This window comes from Lepidochelys kempii, chromosome 10, assembly GCF_965140285.1.
Source record: "Lepidochelys kempii isolate rLepKem1 chromosome 10, rLepKem1.hap1, whole genome shotgun sequence".
Taxonomy (NCBI): domain Eukaryota; kingdom Metazoa; phylum Chordata; order Testudines; family Cheloniidae; genus Lepidochelys; species Lepidochelys kempii.
In genome coordinates, this window is record NC_136389.1 from 15,350,239 (window position 1) to 15,375,170 (window position 24,932).

Consider the following 24,932-nt stretch of genomic DNA (forward strand, 5'->3'; position numbering starts at 1 on the left):
CTGGCTGCCTGAGGCTGAGCCAGCTACTCTGCTGAGGAGGCAGAACGTAGAAAGGAAAGCCACCTTTCAGTAAGATCAACATTGCTGGCTCTGGAATGTGTTGATACCAAAGGCTGGGAGGGCCACTTTGGCCATGACCCAACCACTTTTTGGCCCACCACAGCCCAGTTCAGGGGAGGTGATCTGGCAGTACCAAAGCCAGAAGGGGGTTGGGCAGGAGAGAGCAGGGGGAGGGCCCCACCTGTTTGGTATACAGAAAGACCATCTGGCCAGAGCAGGGAGCCAGGCCAGCCCAGCAGAACAGGAGCTGCTGCAGGGTGGGATCATGCTCCAGTTCCCCTCTGAGCCTCCCATCCCTGGGGACTAAAGTGATCTTTAGCCTGTGGAGGTGGGAGAAAGCTGCTTACAACCCCAAACACCTAGCTCCACTCCCCCCATTTGGCTGGAGCAACTAAACAAATGTTGAACCTCCGGTCAACTTCTCTCTCCTGCTCCTGTTCCCAAGGTTTGTCTTCCTGGTGCGCTGTTCAGGGATCTGGGAAGCAGGGCAAATGTGCGGAGAGGTAAATAATAGAAATTACAGCCAAGTAATCTGCTTGATATCACTCAGGGAAGTCTCAGAACGAGGATTCAGGGAGGAAAAGGTTTGGCAAATAACACAGCTAATTTGGGACCCGCAGCAGGAAGAGCTGGTCATACATAATGAATTTACTGGAAGTCTTTCAGGATAGTCATGCCAGGGTACTATGCGACAGCATCCTAGTCCCACAGGTTCCTCAATTTATATCAACATGGCTTCCAGCAGTAAGAGTGGGATGGCGTGATGCTACTACAATTACTCTTCCTACTCCTAGTACTTTAATGCATCATTGATAAAAGAATTTCTCAGGAACAACAAAGGCTTAGATTTTCCAGATGCCTCTAGACCCAAAAGGGAACTATGCCTCCAAGGTTATAGAGTGCAAAAGAACTGGAAGGAGGTAGAGCAGTCAGTGCTCAGCACCAGCGTTACTAATTGTTCTGAAATCACCTCAAATCATCGTTTCTCAAATAGATCAATATGCCTTCTTATGTACAGAAGATATTGGGAGGCATTTTCAAGACACACAGCTTTGATCCAACTCTTCTCCCATTGAAGTCAAGGCTTGTCTGCACACAGAAATTGTATCAGTTTAACTTAAACTGGTTTAAAAACTCATATAGTTAAACTGGAATCCCTCGATGGACAGACATTCATTAAAAATTGGTTGCATCAGATTACATACCTGAGTTTACACATGCAAGATAAACTGATAAACCAGGTTTAAGCTGATTTAAGAGTGTCCACAAACGAAGTTGGTCAGGTTTAACAAAATCATTTTTAACAAACAACAACAAAATCATACTTCTATTTAAACCAGTACAACCTTGTGTCTGGACGAGACCTAAATGGGAGTTTTACTCAGGATTTCAATAGGAACTGAATCAGGTCAATGCCAAGAGCTTTTGAAAATCCCACCCATTTTCACTCTGTTAGTAGTTGGACAGAAGTTCACAGAGGTTGGCTGAGCTCATACTTATTTACAGCTGGCGTTGAGACCTGTCTCCTGCTCTAGTCACAGTGAATACGCAAAGGATTGTTTCAGTTTAATAGACCTCTTTTTGAAGTATTTATTTGAAGTATAACCTCTTACATTACTAAAACAGATGCACAACTAAAAAATAGTGGCTAAGACCCTGCAATATAGCAGAAACGCACAGAACAATTGTTGCAATGAACCCAGTCCCACTTTTCCCTGCAGTTTATTTTCTAGTGCTTTGTCCAATATATTTTTAATACATCCCAAACAATTAAATTTCCTCTTCTGTAAATTTCCTAAAGAAATTATGTAACCAATGGATCTCACTATAAGAAAGTTTTCTGAAGATTCAGTCCAGTCTACATTTTATTTCTTTGGTTTCATCCACTATTCTGTTTCATGACCCATGAGGCCAGCTTGACATTTACAAGATATTTTTTAAGTCATTTACAAGATACCATTATGTCTTCAAGTTATCAAACAATTTTGAATGACTGTTATGGACAAAAACAAAGACGCATGAAAAAAGCACTTTAAAATAGTATGAGAAAGATCATTCTCTCCTTACTCTACATTCTTATTTCAATAGGTTCAAGAAAGTTCAATTTGAACTGTTAGACTTCATTCATACTCTGACTCCCACTGAATTCTCAGGATCAGTACCAGACAGCACATCTAAATTCTGTATGAATAATAAGAGTTGCATCTATAATAAAAGGGAAAGAAATCAAATCTTCAAAATATTAGCAGCTTGAATTTAACCTTTACATGAAATAAGTGATTCCCTTTATTTATTTATTTTACTTAATGCAGATATTGTTCTGCCAATCAGGAGACTTTGAATCTGACAAATCCCCAAGACCACAATTACAGGCTTTTCTTGGCTGTACTAGCAACAGGTGTTATTGACCAATCTAATCGCAGTGCAGTTCACACATACAGGCTCACACTGTACAGACTACATAATACAAAGATGAAAGTGACTCAACTTCTGCACACACACAAAGGTTATAAGCTACCTCTGGCAAGAGGCAAGATAATGACAATTTTAAACTCCCTAGTTTTTTTTTTAATTCTAATCCTTCAGTGAATTTTCTTTAGATATGTCCATTATAAAATGCATGACATGTTCCTAAGAGTCTCAGCTCAGCTGTATCTGTCCTAAGGGCAACAAAAATAGAACTTGAAGTAACAATCTAAAATGATGTAAAGCTGCTTTATTGTACCTAGTTGAATATATTAGCAGATGGTCAAGCCTCAGCCTATACAATGTATAACAAATACACACATTCTAGTAGGAGGGAGGTTGCCTTTCAAGATACACAGCACTCAATGCACCATCAACACAAATTTCTTTGATGAAAGCATTTGCCTGTGACGGTTTGTAAGTTGTTTTGTTTTTTCTCCCCTCAGCCGTTATCAGAAGATGTATCTAGATTGTAATTTAACTTGTTACAGAATGAGGCAGTTCACTTATGAATCCACATGAGCTGCAACCATGGCGGTAACATCTAGCGTGAGGAAGGAGATGCAAAGCTCATTTCATTGTTAATGGAAGCTGCACGTCCCAACTCCTCACATACATACACAGAAATCTGACCCCATGATGTTTATCTCCAACTACAACACAAGCAGCAGCTCCGAATCGCTAGATGTGGAAGCTGGTAATTTTCTCTCAGCTGCTTTTGTCTCCTCGCTGCCACTGCGTAGGACATGCCATATGCTACAAAGGAAAAGATAGACCTTTCTGTCAGGTAGACTTGTGTTCCAAATTAGACATGAAATTAATGTTTATAAAATAATTCATTTAGGGGCAGACTGACTATTTTGCCAAGCTCACAGTCAGATACAATGAAGCACTTCTTTCCAAAAGGCTCGTGTTTTTATTTCTTCCAGGCATTCCTTCTGGAAAATAAATGCTTTCTGTACACCCCTGGATAGCTCATGGGCACTGAACCTGGGAAGTCTTGAATCTTAATAGAAGATCCTCTACTACCTGAGTGAAAAGACTCACCTCTCTTAGCCGTAAGAGGCAGTTGTAGGCTCATCCATCACTAAGGAGGCAGAACACCACATTGGGTTACATCAGCAAAGTTGGGGAATGAGTCTGCTTGTTAATAACTGATGACTACAGCTGGGTGGGAAATGACAGACCCCTCCTCCCCTTCCCACCCCACCCCGCCCCAAAAAACCACATTGTTTCATTTAAATTTTGCACAGATAATTTCCATTTTTTCTGAGAAAATTCAAATACCAAAATTTTCCATTTGGAAATGCTGCCACAGTGCCTCCTGGGAGTTGTCATTTGGGTGCCTCATGCTCCATTTCTCCTCTACAGGCCAGAGTCCCTCGTCAAACTACATCTCCCACAATGTACCATGGTCTTGCCTCCTGAGAGGAGACAGTGCATCTGTGAAGTTCAGCCAGGGAGCCCAGCCAGAGGACAAGGAGAGCACGAGGCACCAAAACTACAGCTCCCATGAAGCACTGCAGCACCAAATCCAAATACTTTGGGTTTTGCGCATTCAGTTTTCAATGAAAAAAGTTAAATTTTATACAGAGCAGCCATTTTTTGTAGAAAAATTTCATTTAATAAAAAAAAATTTTTTTTGGAAAATGTTTGACCAGCCCCACTGACCACCCCTACTGGTTCTAAAAAAAGAGGAAACTTAGAGAAGCCACTGCCAGTCCTCCCCGCTCCTTCAACAGAGGACTCCTTCAATGATCATTCTGCCCCTCAGTTTTGTAGCACCAGGAACAGGTACCAAGTGCACAAACTGAACAAGTAAATACCAGCCTTCGCAAGATGGATGATTTCAAAGAAACACCAATGCCTACCTTTTTTTCTGTTTAATGGCATTTTGCTTTATGCATTATGTGTTTTGAAAGAGCACAGCCCCCTCATCAAATCAACTAAGCCCACAGGGGCGTTGTATTATTAATTAACCTTTGAGTTCCACTAGTAAGTAATACTGTCATTCTTTTCTGGGATATGAAAAAATCCTTTATGAATAAGCATGTTTCTACAATGTAAATACATTCACAATGGATAGAATTTCCATTACAAATGTGCTTGATCTTTAGTAAGTAGACCAGCTCCACGAAAAGCCTAATTCAATATCAATTATTAAATGCAACTGAAAGGCTTCCATTGATCTCTCTCCGGCCCTAAAGCACTACATTCTGATGGGACTTTAGATGGCAGTTTCAGTCACTTTCATTATATTTTGATATGGTCTTTATGATGAGTATTTGTGCAGCTACTGTAACCTATATGGCAACTCAGCTTGAGTCCCAAAAATATTTGTAAGAAAACTTTAAAAGTTACAGAAGGCAGATTTAATTGTCCAAATTACTTTACTTCTTATCAAATGCTTCCAGAAGCCTTTGCTAGATCTAACCCCCCCCTTCCTTTTTGATGATAAAATGTCAAAAAAGGATGAAGGACAAATTCCTAAAGCAGCATCTAATACTGTATCTGCCATGGGGGTTTGGATGCGCAATTTTTTGGCATTGGAGTGTTTGCATGTGTAAACTGCATTTCTGTATGCAAATCAAGTGGGCAGGTCTCGAGCAGCAGGTGCTAAGTTGGAACTTTTGCCCAAGGACTTTGTAAAAGTTACCGTCGGTCTTGGAAAATGGTCAAAACCAATTGGTTTTTTCCCTCCCATGGTCTCCACTTTGGTGTTGCACCTGGTGTAAGAACAAATAGTTGCTTTCCCTAGTACAGGGGTGGCCAACCTGAGCCCGAGAAGGAGCCAGAATTTACCAATGTACATTGCCAAAGAGCCACAGTAATATATCAGCAGCCCCCATCAGCCGCCAGCCCCAGCACCTCCTGCTCGCTGGCAGCCTTGCCAATCATCACCTCCCACTCCCTCCCTGTGCCTCCTGCCCACCGCGATCAGCTGTTTTGCAGTGTACAGGAGGCTCTGGGATGGAGGGGGGAGGAGCAAGGGTGCAGCAGGCTCAGCGGAGCGGGCAGGAAGGGGCGGGGGCCTTAGGGTAAGGGGTGGAGTGGGGGGAAGGGCCTGGGGTTGAGCAGTGGAAAGTTGACACCTGTAGCTCCAGCCCCGGAGTCAGCACCTATGCAAGGAGCCGCATATTAACTTCTGAAGAGCCGCATGCAGCTCCGGAGCCACAGGTTGGCCACCTCTGCCCTAGTACTTTTACAAACTATTAGGGAATAATATGGGCATCAATTTTTAGACAATGGAAGTGTGCAAGTTCTGTTAACATAAATGAGAGTGAACTGCCTGAACCCCTCACTGCTTAGTTTCAATGACCAGAAATGCTCGGTTAATGCACCTATGTTATAATGGAATTCTTTGCCACTACTAAAGAATCATTAGCCAGCACATGAGTTTCCTCCCAAAGCACAGACTTTGAGAATGAGTAATTTTACCACTTCATGTAACCACAGATTTTGTTCATAACACAAACAGCTTTCCTGTATTCATCCCCTCTGAACCACAATATATGTCTCTTTAAACACTATTTCCTCACCACCAAACAGCACTTGCAAAGATATGCCACCTGCATAAATATTTAAGTTGGTATTTGATATCTTAGCTCTTGCAATAACCAACAGGAAGGGTTGCTCAAGCTGTAATAGCATATATCTGAAAACAGAAATTCAAAAAGTACCTGAAATAAATCATGGCTCAATCCACCAGTACCCCCAGTCAGTTTGCATTGGTAAAGGAAACAAAATTCATTGGAATCAGTTTCCATTAAGAAAAGGAGTACTTGTGGCACCTTAGAGACTAACAAATTTATTTGAGCAGAAGCTTTTGTGAGCTACAGCTCACTTCATCGGATGCATCTGTAGCTCACGAAAGCTTATACTCAAATAAATTTGTTAGTCTCTAAGGTGCCACAAGTCCTCCTTTTCTTTTTGCAAATACAGACTAACACGGCTGTTACTCAGTTTCCATTAAGATCCCAACATGGTGCGGAAATAAATAAGTGACTGATACGTATTTGATATTTGAGAACACCAGACTCTTAAATTAATCACTGCATATCATATGTGCTTCCACAGGCAAAGATGATAATGATATATTGGTTTAAATTATGTTGCCAGTTAATCTGGATTTGCTCCAGTGTAACTCCACTACACTCATTGGATTTATTCCAGATTTATGACAGTGCAAGTAATAGCAAAATTCCAAGGTCCATATGGTTCTGTTGATTTTCAAGCAGAACATAAGCAAGCAGAATGATTCAGTGGGTGGAATAGCAAAGGCAAAGCAATCTTTTGGGCCATGTGTGTTCCCCAAATCTTTTTGATTCCCTGGGATGTTCAGGGTGCAATATTTACAATAAATACAATAAAATGGTCAGTCTTTGCCAAAAATCAAAGCTAACTCCACACCTGTGCTCACACGCACCATCCATCTGGCCTAGCACTTTAACCTTATTGTGTGACTTGATTCAGGATTTCCATATTCCAAGGCATCCTCCACGTTCTGTCTCCCTGCAGCTACCTGGGTTTCACTGTGTACAGAATATCACAGAAGCCTGGCTTGTAAACTCCTTCACATGGATGGCAAGATCTTCTTCAGAGTTGTTTCTCTCATCTCTGTGGGAGAAACACTGAATTTTCTTCTTGGAGAATAACTCCATTCCAGAGCTTGTGTATCTCCCCTGTGCAGATGGAAGATCAACTTACCTACCTATTGCCCACTTGGAAAAAAACGAAGAACAAACAGTACCTGATTGTCCTGTCAGTAGGGGAATTCCATTTTTTAGAAGCCATCGACAAATTCCCAATGTCTTAAACCTCTGGCTTAGTCTTTAAAGACATTTAGTCCTTGTAAATATCTCCCTTGGCTGACTGACTTGTTGTAACCTAGGAACGTCTTAGTGCCAACTAGCAAAGAGTACAGAGGGGGTGCAGAAGTGTTACAAGGATCTCCTGAGTCTGGTATGTATATTTTTAGTGAGGTCTCAAATAAAAGCCAGTGTCACATTGGTCATTAATATAATTGTGAAATGCACATGTGGATGTTGTATAAGGAGTTATGTTTCTACACTGAAAATTATGTCCTTATGGTCTGTGTCTAGGGACTGGTCACCAGCAAAGGTGAAAAACAGATCCCGCCAGACAAGAAATGTTTATCCAGCTGTCTGCTTATATATAAATTACGTATTGTATAGTTCACAATGGGTCTCCTCTAACCAGTCTGAACTGAATGCTAATGAAGGATTATGAAAACTTTGAAGAGAGAAAAGTAACAGGAAAAAGCAAGTAGCTGGTAGGTGGGCGGTAGTGGGGACTACCCTATCTTCAGGTGAACATCAAGTATATTTGGGAGACAAAGACGACACCTTGGCATCCTTCACTGAGGAAATAAATAGATAGCAGGTTTGCCTCTTGAAAGAGGAGTCTCAGCCAGGATTGGTTGAAAACACTGGAGAGAATTCTTGGTGAGGTAAGCTTGTTTGGATAGGAGGTTAACTCAGTAGTTAAGTTTAGTCTCTAGAAAGCTTGTTATGATTTTGTTTTATATGTAACCATTTGTTTCTGATATTGTTACTCACTCTCACTTGAAGCTCTGTTCTTTGATAATAAACGTATTCTTGTTTTCACTATAAATACATCAAAATGCTGTGGTGTTAAGCAAAGTAGTGATCCTGAGTTGAAGTTTACTAACTGGTGTGTACTGTTCCTTTGGGGAGAGTAGGTCTGGCAATTCTGTGAGCGTCCAGTGGACGTGGAGCTGGATAATATAGGGAATGTTCTAATGACTCAGGGGTTGGTCTATGCCTATCTCTACCAGGACAGAAAGAGGGAGGCCTGTGGAGGCTGGAAGGCAGTGCTTGTGCTGCCAGAGGATGGTCATTTCAGGGAGCTGGTGATCCAAAGCAGGCACAGAAAAGACTTCCTCATGCTAAGGGCAGGTGGTGGTGAGGTCCCTCACTGCTCTGGGTACCCCAGGAATGTCACACTCGGCTGTTTAACGTTAGGAATGGACATCTAGAATACTGTTAGTGAGAGGGCAGAGCAAATGTCTAAGGAATACAGCTTTCTTTGGAGGACATAAGAAATGAACCTGTTAGCTAAGGCAACCTCTGATCCCATATTGGACCTAGATGAGACTCCCTCCCACATACGTCTGACGTGCCCTGGTATTTTCTTCTCGTTGTTTTGCTTGTTTGGCTGTTGCTGCAGCTGGGGAGGGGGAAGGGTGGAAAGGTAAGATGCCTACTACACCATCCCCCATTTCCATAAGAAACGTTCAGGGAAGCTTCTGAGACTTAGGGCTTGTCTTCACGTATAGCGCTACAGCTCCAGTGCAGCTGCACCATTGCAGCGCTTTACCAAAGATGCGACCACATTGAGAAGCAGTAGCTTCTCCACTGACCTAGTGCTGTCTACATGGGGGGTTAGGTCAATATAACTACGTCGATATGGGGTGTGGATTTTTACACCGCCGCATAACAGTGATAGTGATATACGTCTGTAGTGTAGACCTGGCCTATTGCTTGAAGAAAAGATCTTTCTGTGGTCCGTGCTGGTGAATGTAATATATAGAGCAAGTTCCATTGTGAAACTAGATCAAAGCTGCATCTTGTACAAACTGAAGTATGAACCAGAATAATGACTCAACCTTTTTAGATCTAAAAATGCATCAATACTGTAAACTGGGACATGTAGAACAAATGAAGAGAATTAATTCTGTATCCAATAACGTAGCCCCACAGTTTAGTCTTTTGAACATAGCAATTAAGGAATTGTGTTAAGTAAAGAGCTGTTTGCGCTGTTCCTGTTGATAACGGTAGGTGTGACCCAGAGAAAGATCATGCGGCCAGGTGATCTCACTACTTCCCAGGTCCAGCAAAAAGAACACAATTTAATTCAGATATAGCCAAAAGTCTAACAAAATACTCTGCCTATAAAAGCTAATTTGACACAAAAGCAATATTTAATCTATTTGGATGTCAAATTAGATCAGACTTTGACATCAAAATGACTTTCTTTTGGACAGTTAATCATCAAGACACTTTCATTTTGAAGATGTAATTGACCATGTCTAGGAAAAAGGCAGTTAATACCAAAGTGTGTATTTAATGTGCTAATTTTAACCACACTAATTACCAATGTGGGACTGCATTGTTATTTATGTACCGTTAGGCTCCAGCAATCAAGTGCTAAATAAATGACTAATTGTTAAGCACAACCTAGCAGACGTTGCAAACTGTACTGCAGAGTTAAGCAACATTACTGCTCTGAGATTAAATTGGCCATCATTCAGAGAGGTAAGTGCATGCCGGATCTGTTCCAGCTCCCACTGATCAGTGAAAAGGTTCCCTTTGACTGCAGTGGGACCTAGATTAGGGTATGTCTACAATGCAGTTAGACACCCGTGGCTGGCCCGTGCCAGCTGACTTGGTCTCGCAGGGCTCGGGCTAAAGGGCCGTTTAATTGTGGTACAGACGTCCGGGCTGGGACCTCAGCTCTAGGACCCAACGAGGTGGGAGGGTCCCAGAGCCCAAGCCCGAACATCTACACTACAATTAAACAGCCAGCCCTTTAGCCTGAACCCCATGAGACCAAGTCAGCTGGCATGGGCCAGCCGCATGTTTTTAATTGCAGTGCAGACATACCCTTAGTCACCAAGTTAGTCAAACATCCCAGAATAGAGATGCTTAATGTCTGGTTTTCAGGGATCCTGAGCACCCCCAGCTCCAGCTGAAGTCAATTGGAGCTGCTAGTATGCACCTTCTCTGAAAACCAGGAAATTTAACTGATGCACAGGACCCAGAGGGAGGACTTAAGGAGTCTCCATGAACCATAAATTAATACTCATTTTGGGCTCAGAGAGTCAGAAATTTGATACGTAGCTTCCCCCACATACCTCCCATCTCTCAGGGAGTTGTAGGTCTGAATCCAGTTTCGGTCAACAGTAATCAGCATCCAAATCTCAGTCCCTTTCCGGATAGGTGCCCATGTCACAAAACCCATTGCTGGCAGACACAGGAAAGCAGTTTAGAATGAGCATGGGCTTGGAGATGCAACTTCTCTCTCACTCCTAGAGGTGGCCCTGGCAAGTCATAGTAGAGGTTATGATGCTGTCTGCCCTGGTGCCAGCTCTGGGCAGGGCTACATAATAATCACATGCTAATAGAAATCAAATGAGTATCAAAAGGTATTGTAGTGAAATCAGGCCAATTCATTTGTGTGTTAGTTTAGGTCAAAGGAAATGTTAATGGTATTGTCTTCACTTATCTATAACCAGTTAATTGCCACCACATTACATTATGTATATCCCTGTAACTAGTTAACCCTAGACCAAAAGTGTGTGTCAGTGTTAAGATGAGAATGTACTTGATGTGTAAACTTCATGAAAACTAATGAAAGATTGGTGTGTGCAATTACATTACCTTTTACAGTGTGTACATTCCTGTAATTAAATTACCCATCAGACACGAATGGAACTTTAGAAATGCAAACTTCAAAGCAAGGGCCATTGTGCTCGATAATAGAAATTCACTGGCCCATGTGGGTGAAGACAATTCAGATTGTTTTCTGTGAGCAGAAACTATAAATACTGATGCAAAGGAATAATCCTTATTTCTGGACTGTTTGGATTCTAACAGGGTGGAATATCTGGACAAGCCAACTGAGATCCCCAGAGTTATTCTGGGTAACCCTGAAAGACTTGAGAAACTAGCAGATTGCTATATCTCTGCTATCATTTTGGATATCCATTTTGACCCACCCATTCAATGTATTTCCCCTGCTTTAACTTCTCAATATCTCATTTATTTTCTTAGCTAATAAATCTTTAGTTTACTAGAGAATTGGCTCCCAGTGTTGTCTTTAATGTGAGATCTAAAGTACTAAATTGATCTGGGGTAAGTGACTGACCCTTTGGGATTGGGAGTAATTTAATGTGATGTGATTTTTGGTTTATATAACCTTTTATCACAAAGTTCAGTTTGTCTGGGTGGCAAGAAAGCCTACGGGGACTGTTCTCTTCATGTGGCAGTATATTTATAATCGGCATCTGTAACTTTCATTCCATGCATCTGAAGAAGTGGTGTTTTTACCCACAAAAGCTTATGCTCAAATAAATCTGTTAGCCCTGGTCTACACTAGGAGTTGAGGTCGAATTTAGCAGCATTAAATCGATTTAACCCTCCACTCGTCCACATGATGAAGCCCCCCCCCCTTTTTTTTTTAACCTTGAAGGGCTCTTAAAATCGATTTCTTTACTCCACCCCCGACAAGGGGATTAGCGCTGAAATCAGCCTTGCCTGGTCGAATTTGGAGTACTATAGACACAATTAGATGGTATTAGCCTCCGGGAACTATCCCAGAGCTTCTCCATTATGACCACTCTGGACAGCACTCTCAAGTCAGATGCGCTGGCCAGGTAGACAGAAAAAGGCCCGCAAACTTTTTAATTTCATTTCCTGTTTGGCCAGCATGGCAAGCTGCAGGTGAGTGCGGAGCTCATCAGCAGAGGTGACCATGATGGAGTCCCAGAATCGCAAAAGAGCTCCAGCATGGACCGAATGGGAGGTACAGGATCTGATTGCTGTATGGGAAGAGGAATCCGTGCTATCAAAACTCTGTTCCAGTTTTCAAAATGCCAGAACATTTGTCAAAATCTCCCAGGGCATGAAGAACAGAGGCCATAACAGGGACCTGAAGCAGTACCGCGTGAAACTTAAGGAGCTGAGGCAAGCCTACCAGAAAACCAGAGATGCAAACGGCTGCTCTGGGTCAGAGCCCCAAGCATGCTGCTTCTATGATAAGCTGCATGCCATTTTAGGGGGTTCAACCACCATTACCCCAACTGTGTGCTTTGACTCCTTCATTGGAGAGGGAGGCAACATGGAAGCAGGTTGGGGGAACGAGGAAGATGAGGAGGTTGTAGACAGCTCACAGCAAGCAAGCAGAGAAACCAATTTTCCCAACAGCCAGGAACTGTTTCTCACCCTGGACCCAGAGCCAGTACCCCCCGAACCCACCCAAGGCTGCCTCCCAGACCCACCAGGTGGAGAAGGGACCTCTAGTGAGTGTACCTTTTTAAATAGTATACATGATTTAAAAGCAAGCGTGTTTAATGATTAATTTGCCTGGCATTCATGGCCAGTACAGCTACTGGAAAAGTCTGTTAACGTGTTTGGGGATGGAGCAGAAATCCTCCAGGGACATCTCCATAAAGCTCTCCTGGATGTACTCCCAAAGCCTTTGCAAAAGGTTTCTGGGGAGGGCAGCCTTATTCCATCCTCCATGGCAGGACACTTTACGACGCCAGGACAGTAGCACGTAGTCGGGAATCATTGTAGAACAAAGCATTGCAGTGTATATTTGCTGGCATTCAAACAACATCCATTCTTTATCTCTCTGTGTTATCCTCACGAAAGTGATATCACTCATGGTCACCTGGTTGAAATAGGGTGCTTTTCTTAAGTGGACATTCAGAGGTGCCCGTTCCTGCTGGGCTGTTTGCCTGTGGCTGAACAGAAATGTTCCCCGCTGTTAGCCACGGGGAGGGATAAGGGGTTGGCCATGCGGTGTGGGGAAGCAAAATGCAACCTTGTAACAAAAGCACATGTGCTATGTATGTAATGTTAATAGCAAGGTTTACCGTGAAAGAGGGTACCTATTGTTCTATAAAATGTGTCTTTTTAAATACCACTGTCCCTTTTTTTTTTCCTCTACCAGCTGCATGTGTTTCAAGGATCACAGGATCTTCTCCTTCCCAGACGCTAGCGAAGATTAGAAGGTGAAAAAAATGCACTCACGCTGAAATGTTCTCTGAGCTCATGCTATCCTCCCACACTGACAGAGCACAGATGAATGTGGGGAGGCAGACAATGTCAGAGTGCAGGAAAGCACAAAATGACCGGGAGGAGAGGTGGCGGGCTGAAGAGAGGGCTGAAGCTGAAAGGTGGCGGCAGTGTGATGAGAGGAGGCAGGATTCAATGCTGAGGCTGCTGGAGGATCAAACTAATATGCTCCAGCATATGGTTGAGCTGCAGGAAAGGCAGCAGGAGCACAGACTGCCGCTACAGCCCCTGTGTAACCAACTGCCCTCCTCCCTAAGTTCCATAGCCTCCTCACCCAGACGCCCAAGAATGCAGTGGGGGGGGGCCTCCGGCCACTCCACTCCAGAGGATTGCCCAAGCTCCAGAAGGCTGGCGTTTTAAAGTTTTAAACTTTTAAGGTGATGTGTGGCCTTGTCCTTCCCTCCTCCACCACCCCTCCTGGGCTACCATGGCAGTTATCCCCATATTTTGATGAATTAATAAAGAATGCATGAATGTGAAGCAACAATGACTTTATTGCCTCTGCAAGTGGTGATCGAATGGGGGAGGGGAGGGTGATTAGCTTACAGGGAAGTAGAGTGAACCAGGCCGGGGGAGGGTTCATCAAGGAGAAACAAACAGAACTTTCACACCATAGCCTGGCCAGTCACGAAACTGGTTTTCAAAGCTCTCTGACGTGCACCGTGCCCTCCTGTGCTCTTCTAACTGTCCTGGTGTCTGGCGTAACCAGCGGCCAGGCAATTTGCCTCAACCTCCCACTCCACCATAAACGTCTCCCCCTTACTCTCACAGATATTGTGGAACGCACACCAAGCAGTAATAACAATAGGAATATTGGTTTCGCTGAGGTCTAACGGAGTCAGTAAACTGCGCCAGCACACTTTTAAACGTCCAAATGCACATTCTACCACAATTCTGCACTTGCTCAGGCTGTAGTTGAACAGCTCCTGACTACTGTCCAGGCTGCCTGTGTACGGCTTCATGAGCCATGGCATTAAGGGGTAGGCTGGGTCCCCAAGGATAACTGTAGGCATTTCAACATCCCCAACAGTTATTTTCTGGTCTGGGAATAAAGTCCCTTCCTGCAGCTTTTGAAACAGACCAGAGTTCCTGAAGATGCGAGCGTCATGCACCTTTCCCGGCCATCCCACGTTGATGTTGGTGAAACGTCCCTTGTGATCCACCAGAGCTTGCAGCACTATCGAAAAGTACCCCTTGCGGTTTATGTACTCGGTGGCTTGGTGCTCCGGTGCCAAGATAGGGATATGGGTTCTGTCTATAGCCCCACCACAGTTAGGGAATCCCATTGCAGCAAAGCCATCCACTATGACCTGCACATTTCCCAGGGTCACTACCCTTGATATCAGCAGATCTTTGATTGCGTGGGCTACTTGCATCACAGCAGCCCCCACAGTAGATTTGCCCACTCCAAATTGATTCCCAACTGACCGGTAGCTGTCTGGCATTGCAAGCTTCCACAGCACTATCGCCACTCACTTCTCAACTGTGAGGGCTGCTCTCATCTTGGTATTCTTGCACCTCAGGGCAGGGGAAAGCAAGTCAAAGTTCCATGAAAGTACCCTTACACATGCAAAAGTTTCGCAGCCACTGAGAATCGTCCCAGACCTGCAACACTATGTGGTCCCACCAGTCTGTGCTTTTTCCTGGGCCCAGAATCGGCATTCCACCGCATGAACCTGCCCCATTAGCACCATGATGCCCGGATGGCCAGGGCCCGTGCTTTGAGAGAAGTTTCTGTCCATGTTCTCATCACTCTCGCTACTGCACTGACATCGCCTACTCCCCCGGTTTCGCTTTGCCAGGTTCTGGTGCTGCATATACTGCTGGATAATGCGCGTGGTGTTTAATGTGCTTCTAATTGCCAAAGTGACCTGAGCAGGCTCCATGCTTGCTGTGGTATGGCGTCTGCACAGAAAAAAGGCGCAGAACAATTGTCTGCCGTTGCTCTGACGGAGGGAGGGGCGACTGACGACATGGCTTACAGGGAATTAAAATCAACAAAGGGGGTGGCTTTACATCGAGGAGAAACAAAAACAACTGTCACACAGAATGGCCCCCTCAAGGATTGAACTCAAAACCCTGGGTTGAGCAGGCCAATGCACAACCCAATGCTCAACCCACTGAGCTATCCCTCCCCCCGGTATTTCAGGCAGGACTGAATCTCCATTAAACTTTTCCAGGTGCTTCTGACAGACCTCACCGAAATGATTGTTGGCTGTTGATTTCACAGAGGGATGGAGGGAGGGAGGAGCAAATGAATACAAAACAAATCTGGTCTATTTCTTGTTTTGATCCACTCCATCTATCTTTTACATCTTTGGCTGGCAGCAGACGGTGCAGTAGGACTGCTAGCCATCCTCATGTCCTGCCTGCTCGGTAGAAGATGGTGCAATAGGACTGCCGGCAGGACTAAAGAGAATGACCTGGTCAAGTCACTCCTATTTTAGTCCCTGCACCCATGTCTGCCCAGGCACTCCTGAGCGACCTTACTGAGGCAGCCAAGAGCACCTTGGACATGATGATGACGGTTATCAGGCCTATTGCACCGTCTGCTGCCACAAGGCAATGAGCTGCTGCTGTGTAGCAATGCAGTACCACATCTACCAGCACCCAGGAGACGTAAGGCAACAATGAGCTGAGCAGGCTCCATACTTGCCGTGGTATGGCGTCTGCACAGGTAACTCAGGAAAAAAAGGCGCGAAACGATTGTCTGCCGTTGCTTTCACGGAGGGAGGGAGGGCGGGCCTGACGACATGTACCCAGAACTACCCGCGACAATGTTTTTGCCCCATTAGGCATTGGGATCTCAACCCAGAATTCAAATGGGCGGCGGAGACTGTGGAAACTGTGGGATAGTTACCCACAGTGTAATGCTCCAGAAGTCGACACTAGCCTCGGTACTGTGGAAGCACTCCGCCGAGTTAATGCACTTAATGCACTTAGAGCATTTTGTGTGGGGACACACACACACAATCGACTATATAAAAACGATTTATAAAAAACCGACTTCTATACATTCAACCTAATTTCGTAATGTAGACATTGTAAAACTCCAATTGACTTCAACAGGGCCAGGATTTCACCCTAGGGCCACGTTCTACTAAAATGTAAAGAGGAGCTCCCAATGTACTGAGAATATGGAAATACACGATTTTTTTATAGAAGTGCCTCTCCAGAGCACAAGCAACAGGATATGACACAAATGCAATATCATGCTCTTAAAATATACAAATGGTAGAGGCAGTTTTATATTAGTCACCTTCTTTTCCAATCTCTCTATTAAAGGCAAACGGAGGCCTTTATAACATCAAGAGTCTTTTAGACACTTCTATGTTTAAAAGTGCAGTATACAGAAAAAAGAAAAGGAGTACTTGTGGCACCTTAGAGACTAACCAATTTGAGCTGTAGCTCATGAAAGCTCATGCTCAAATAAATTGGTTAGTCTCTAAGGTGCCACAAGTACTCCTTTTCTTTTTGCGAATACAGACTAACACGGCTGTTACTCTGAAACCTGTCAGAAAAAAGAAAGACCATATCCTCTTTCAGCAGCCTAGCTTCTTATCCCACAATAACATTAAAACCTCACCTCAGATAAAATCTGTATTTCCACTCACATAAATAACAGAATTAGAGCATCAGGATAAGCAACCAGAAGAAAGTCATCCTCAATATCTATTGCTCATTTTCTAAATTTAAAACATTGGCCCCAATTTATTCCTCTGAGCTATTAAAATAGACAACAATATGAAAATGCTTTGAGATTAGTTTGCCTGTGTGTGGATTTGAAAACACTAAATCCTTTCTTTTGGAAGAAATGTTAATGATTTTTCAAATTCTCTTCCCATTCCTAACTCCCCTTTCTTCAGATATCCAAAGAAAAGCTATAAGGTCAATTTGGCTTTTTCTAGCCCATATTAACAGGCATCCGTGCAAAAAATATGCTCTGGTTGCTATTTCCCTGTTGTCCCTTGCTATATTTAGTCCTCTGACCCACCTGGAATGTCTTGCCTTCTACTAAGATCACAAGCAATTTGGAGCAGGGACTGTCTTACTATAGTATATGTCTGTTCTGTACATAGTACTATGGGGCCCTGACCTGGTCAGGGCCTCTAGCAACTACAATAAAGGTGTATAATTGCAACCAACTGCACAGCAGGGTGATGCTGTGAGTAGAACTGGTCAAAAAAATTCTGGCAAAGCATTATTTCTATTGGAATTTGCCAATTTGTCAAAATGAAAATGTTTTGCAGAAACAGTTCAATTCTGACTAACTTCTGATGGATCCCTGCTCATTTTCCTGTCAGCTCACCTACCCGAGTCCTCCACAGCCCGCCTGGCAGGCTCCTAGGGAACTGGGGCTTCCTGGGTCTAGAGCTCCAGTGCCAAGGCTGGCCTTACCATGAGGTGAACTGACGCGGCCGCCTCAGGTGCCAGACTGGGGTGGGAGGAAGGGGAGGGGGTGAGTGCCACTGGGACCCAGACTGTAGAAAGTTGTCTCTTCTGCTGGTGCATATATGTATTCTCTCTGCTCTAGATGCACAGAGATGGTGGAGTGTGGTGCTGGAGGAAGGAGGGCACAAGAGACATAACAGGCAGACAAGAGAAAAGGTGAGAGGGAATAACAGAAAGCAGCAGGAGCTGCAGGGAGAGAGAGGAGGAGCCTTTTATGTACCTCTCTAGCACCCCTAGGAGCCTGGACTGATTCACACCAGCTTCTCAGGGAGCTTCCTGTTTCCTGCTGCTTCTCTGAACCCACTTAAGGAGAACAGGCAGTCAACTGAAGTAGTAGGAGTCAGTTAGGCCCTGAAGACACCGATATCTTCCCTCACGCAGGCCCTGCTACCAGCCTGCTTATTTGTCCCCTTCAATTGAGTGGTGAGAGCCACTATAGCTGGCACTGAATAGCAGTCATGAGTGAAAGAAGAAAATGCCACTCTGGGGCAGCATTCAGAAAAAGAAAGAAAGCAAAGGAAAGTTTTCTATCTAAAGCAGGAAGGAGCTCTCCTGAGATACACAGACCCAGTGAGGATTTGAGTGGTGAGGAGATGCCTGATCTTCCAGTTATTCAGAGTGAAGGTGACCTGGCAGCAACTGCAGCATCCATATCTCCATCTCAAATGGATGTAACCATGCACATTCCTGAAGAAAAGTGTAGATCAGAGAAGAGTGTGGTGGAGGCACAAGAAACAGCTGCTGCTGAGTTTAGTTCCTTAAGTCTAGATGATCCAGAACTGTGGACCTACTAGAGCAGTATCCTGAGGGACTTCCTTGTACTGCATGGGCCACAGCAAGTGGAAAAACTTCATGTTCCCCAAAGACAATGAAAATGGAAGTTTTCATCCAACATATTACTGGTGTGAAATCCCCAATGGTGTCAAAGTGGAGAGGCCATGGCTTGTGTACTCAAAAACCCAGAATGCTGCATACTGTTTTTGTTGCAAACTCTTCCAGTCTAATGTTCCAGCCACATTGGGTTCTACAGGAACAAAGGACTGGAAAAATCTGGCTAGAAATCTGGCTTGCCATGAGAAGGCAGCAAATCACCAGAAAGCATTCCACAGGTGGAAAGACCGTGAGATGAGACTAAGGTTAAAGGCCACCATAGATGATCAACATCAAGAGAAGATTGCATCAGAGTCTCTTTACTGGCAAAATGTTCTGAAAAGGCTCATTGCCATTGTGAGAAAGCTTGCTACCCAAAACCTAGCACCATGTGGCACTTCAGATCAGCTGTATGTGCCAAACAATGGAAACCTTTCTTAAAATTGTGGAGCTGATGGCTGAGTTTGATGCTGTATTCCAGGAGCACCTAAGAAGAGTCACCACCCAAGAAATGTACACACGCCACTACCTTGGAAAAACAATTCAAAATGAGATCATACAGTTACTGGCAACAAAAGTCAAACAGAAGATTGTGGCAGATCTGAAGTCAGCAAGATATTACTCTGTTATCCTGGACTGCACACCTGACATCAGCCATACGGAACAAATGACTTTAATGGTGCATTTTGTAACCATAACAGAACCTAGTGAAAATGTCCCTGCAATGGTGACTGTCAGAGAGCATTTTCTAGAATTTATTGACATTGATGATACTGCAGGAGCTGGTATGACAAATGCACTTCTTAAAAAGCTGGAAGATACGGGAATTGTGATAGCTGGCATAAGAGATCAGGGCTATGATAATGGTGCCAACATGAGAGGAAAGAACAGAGGAGTGCAGACACGGATCCGAGAGTTAAACCTTCGAGCTTTTTTTGTCCCATGCAGTTCTCATTCGGTGAACTTCGTGGTCAGTGATGCAGCATCAGCTTCTAGTGAGGCTGCTGAATTTTTAATGTAATTCAAAGCATCTATGTATTTTTCTCTGCATCAACTCATTGATGGCAAATTTTGAAGCAACATCTGGGAACATCCTCTCTGACACTGAAACCACTGAGTGCCACATGATGGGAAAGTCGAGTGCAGGCGATAAAGCCTATCGAACATCAAATTGGGAAGATAGATGCTGCCATAGTTGCCATTATGGAGAATGTTAGGGGGCTTATTCCTTCACTCACTCACTTCCCTGGTCCTTCTCGCATGAAGAGAGAGCAACAATACCCGAAGTCCAAAGGTGCAAACAATTCGATGTTTATTGGGGTGAACTTCCAGCAAGCATGATTCCAGTTTCCTTCCTTAGTGTCCCCCTTCCCAGCTCTGACACCACAGAGCCTTACCTATGTCCCTGTTCCCATTCCCCACCCTTCGCAAAACATGATTCCAATTTCCCCACCCCCATTCCCTGTTCCCACCCCCCCCTCCACACACACACACACTTCCTGATTGACTGCAGACTATATAGAAAAACTTGAGTTCTGCTTAGCTATACCTTAACCAATCATTTTGCTGAAATTTAACTAACCAATCCTAACATATTGTAACCTGATTATTTAACCAATTATATCGCACCACCTTAATTAGTTTACACCCAGCAAAATTAATTATACAGCAGACAGGAACAATCACAGAACCAGACAGAAATTATGCAGACAAACAATAGGGAAATGGGGACTACAGTGATAGAACAAACACAGAAATGAGGATTTCACATCCCTGCTGTTGTGAAGTGAGTTCTTGCCAGACAGGATACTATCAAACTAAGTTTCCTTTTACATCTTCTAGGCACTTCCCTTTCTCTGGAGGCCATAGGCATTATCAGGACAGGATTGTATTTGTAACAGCCCAATAGCACCTTATTTCAATGTGACTAGTTTGGAATGTGAGGATGTGGACTGTTCGCTTCCCAGCTTATGGCTGCCTCTGCTGCTTAGCCAAAGATCTTAGCCCAAGCACAGGGCCTCAGACTGTCACAGTAAGAGAAGACCCTTACACCAGCAGACAGTGATTTTGATTCTTTCTTTCTTTCTTTCTTTCTTTCATACCTCTATAACTAGCTAAGTGATAAGAATACACCTAAATTCTTATAGGCCTGTACAGATAGGCCTGAATATCTATATCCTAACAGAGGATAATGCTATGACAGGAACTGTTCGTGGGAGAACGGTGGCAGAGGGAAATGGAATCACCAGAAACATACATAACTTCAAATTTCTGTGTGGCTTAATATACTGTTTGAAATAAAAGTTGTAAGCAAGAGACTCCAAGGTGTTGACCTTGATATATCTGGAGCAATGGAACAACTGGGCAAAGCAAAGTCATACCTACAGTCTTACAGGTCAGATGAGGGATTTCAAAATGTTCTGAAGAGGGCACAGAAGTTGGCAGAGGAACTTCACACTGAAGCTATTTTCTCACCCATTCAAGAATACAAGAGTCATGGAAGAAGACATTTTGATTACGAGGCACGGGATAATCCCGTGAGAGACCCCAAACAACAATTCAAAGTTGAATTCTTTAACCAGGTGCTAGACTGTGCAATACAGTCAGTTAAAGAACGTTTCATGCAGCTCAAGGGAACACAGCAGTATATTTGGAATGTTGTATGATATTCCAAAACTCCTCACCGTACCTGAAGAAGGCCTGCACCAGCAATGCAGGGCACTAGAGACAGTGTTGACACATGATGACATGCGCGATATTGATGTAAGTGATTTAGGTGATGAACTGAAAGCTCTTTCAAGATACATTTCAGGAGGATCAACTCCAAAGGCTGTTCTGGAATATGTGTGCACAAATAAGATGACCACCCTCTTTCCAAATGCTTTTGTTGCTCTGTGCATACTTCTAACACTTCCGGTAACAGTTGCCAGTGGAGGACACAGCTTCTCCAAGCTGAAGTTAATAAAAACACATCTACGCTCCACAATGACACAGGAGAGGCTGGTCGGCCTTGCAACCAGCTCAATAGAGCATGAGCTACCCAGACTGTGGACCTTCAGGAAGCAGTTCAAATCTTTGCAACCAAGACGGCATGGAAAGCACCACTTTGATTGTTCAAACAGATAAAAATGCCAGTGTTTACTCTGCAGACAAGAAAAGTTACATTTGCTGTTCAAGCCTTTGAAAGTTAAGTGTTACTTAAAATTTTTGAACAAGGCATTTTAAGTTGTTAGTTCTCCTTCATTGGGGTAGGTAGCAGAGCAGTACCATGAGAGGAGAAGAACTGGAAGAAGGCAGAATTGAGACCTCTCAAAGTTTTGGCCCAAGTGAGGGGGCATGGGGGCATCATTTGAGCTCCCCGCCTCAGGTGCCAAAATGTTGTGGGCCGGCCCTGTCCGGTGCAGCCCCCTAGAGGCATGCAGGTTGTTCTGTGCCCACCCAGATTTGCTGCTCAGCTTGTACTGAGCATGCTCAGTAACTCTGCTGAAGCCAGCTGCCCTCACTCTGCCTCCTCACCTCCACTATTGGCAAACTGCCTGCAAGTAAAGGACCATAAAGCTTCCAGACTCCTGAGCTAGCTCGCTGCCTGCACTGTCCCTGGGAGCCAACTGGCCTGGGAGTTGGGAAGCCCTGGCTTCCAAGCTCCTTAACAGCCCACCCGATCTTTATCGCCTCTTCCACCTGGTTGCTTCAGAGCTGACACTCCCAGCGTTTTCAGGCTCCCAGCCCGCCCATCGGACAGGTTTGCCATGGAGCCAGACTGTGGAAATATTTGGCAATATTTGGAAATAATCCTGGCAGCTACAGACTGAAATGACATGTTTCTGTCAGTTTTGCTGCTGCCCACTAGTCTATAGCAGCAGTGAAACTAACCAGTCTCTTGCTCACTTGACATATGGTCAGCGCCACTGCTAGATCAAATGCTACAACAGAGTTGACTGACCATGTTCTCCTATAGCAAGAATCAGTCCATGCCCAGAATTGCCTGACTTAGCAGCTTGTAGATTTTAAGCAAACACCCTATGGAGGTAGACAAAGATGACAAGCTGATTACAGCTTTCTTCCCCATCTCAGCATCTCTAAAATAAGACTTTAGATGTTGCCATTTTTTTTGTAAATACAAATATCTGGTTTCATTATCATCACTGTTTCTAGCCCACTAGCTTGACTGTCATAAAAATAGAAACCCCCATGTCTTTTCCATTTACAAATACATCTAGATTAATTTGCATTCTGAAAGCTTAAATCAAATATTTTAAGACCGGACATGGAAAAGCAGTAATCCACTTCTGGGCTGAATTCCAAATAAATAAATAAAAGATTTGACATCAAAGCAATAAACAATAGTAATGCCAGTTACTCGTTAGAATTTCAGGTCTGAAAACATGACTGACAAATGCTTTAATAAAAGGCTAAAGAATGCCATGAAACCAAAGTGCTCGTTGCTCTTCAAGCTTTTCCTGCTTGTTTAGGCAACATCACTGTGATGTGATGATCATTCCTGAATATATTCACAGAGTTCTAACGTACCCAAGGGCTAGAGTTCTTTTAAATAAGAGTCATTGAGGAAGACACATATGAAGGGAAGAGATGTTTCCATTTCATTTGTAACTTGCCTGTATATTTTAATGCTAGGCTATGGTTAATTCTTTTTCTGATCTAAGAATAAGAAAGTGTTGTTTTTCAAGGGGTGAGAGAGACTGTATCCCTTGCAAACACTCAGCTATTCCTTCGAGATAGATTGTGACTTTAGGCACTGCCCTAAGCAAGGGGTGGCATGTAAACCGCAACACCACAGGAGGCATTGTGACTCACACACACATACTTCTGAGTCACAATTCCTCCTCTGCTTTCCTCTTCAAGAATTCGGAGGAAGTAATTCGCAGCAGACCTGCACCAGTAATTACTGCCTGCTGGGGATTGGGAATAGCGAGGTTCACTATTACCAACCTCAAGCATTCAAAACAGCACAAGACAGGCCCCCCATAGAAATCATGACATTGGCTTAAAAAAAATATCACAGGATGTTTTAAATGATAAGTTTGAGGATTTTTTTATTTGCCTTCTGCTTTTTGAGCCATTAGGGTCGGGTTTTCAAGCTTTTCTTTGTAACTATGAGGGATTACCTTCTCCTCCCCACCGCAAACGAAGGTGGAGCTTCTCATGTACTCACCTCATTCCAGGCTTTGAGAAAAACAACCAGTTATCACAAGACTCAAAATAAGAATCACAAGAGTTGAAACTAAGGCTCTGCCTGTTTCCACTCACCTCCAGCTAATCCAAGGAGGAAGTAGAATCATAGAATATCAGGGACCTCAGGACGTCATCTAGTCCAACCGCCTGCTCAAAGCAGGACCAATCCCCAACTAAATCATCCCAGCCAGGTCCTTGTCAAGCCTCACCTTAAAAACCTCTAAGGAAGGAGATTCTACCACCTCCCTAGGTAACCCATTCCAGTGCTTCACCACCCTCCTAGTGAAAAAGTTGTTCCTAACATCAATCTAGACCTCCCCCAGTTAAGCTGGTGAGTAGCCCCGCCAACTCCTACATGCCCAGATTCAGGGTCCAAATATCCCCTGAAATCCACTTCATTTCACAATCTAGACTTTAATTAGGCCCTGATTACAGGTTTAATAGGACTCCTCATAGGTGCAAGAACCTATAGGATCATGCCTTTACATTATTTGGAGAACTTAAAGAGCCATGACCAAAATTAGCAAGTCAAAACATGTATCTGATCTTAACAGCAATCATCTTTTTTCCCCCTCAAGTGTCCACGTGAGGGAGTGAGGTTTAGTGGTTAGAGCAAGGAGTATAGATTTGTGTTAGTATATTATAGAGGATTTGATGGTTTGTCTTAGACTCACCAAAATAAAACATTGTGAACCAAATTTTGTTCTTATTGGCACCTATGAAATCCCAAAGTCTAGGGACGTGCACAGAAGTGACAGAGGATATAGATCTCCACCAGTAATTCCTCCTTATCCCCGCCACTTGTGCCAATGAGTTGAAGCCCTAATGGGGCCAAACTCTGCTAGGAGTTATAATAAACATTCTCCACAGTTGTACCTCACAGCACTTTTCATAGGAAGAGCTTCAGGGCCCAGATCCTGAAAGGTATTTCAGCCCCTAACTCACATTGAAATTGTGGATCTGGGCCCAAGTATTTTGCAAAGCTAGCTAAATATTATTAGCCCTATTTTAAAAAGAAGGGAACCGAGAGGCTGAATGGGCTAGTGG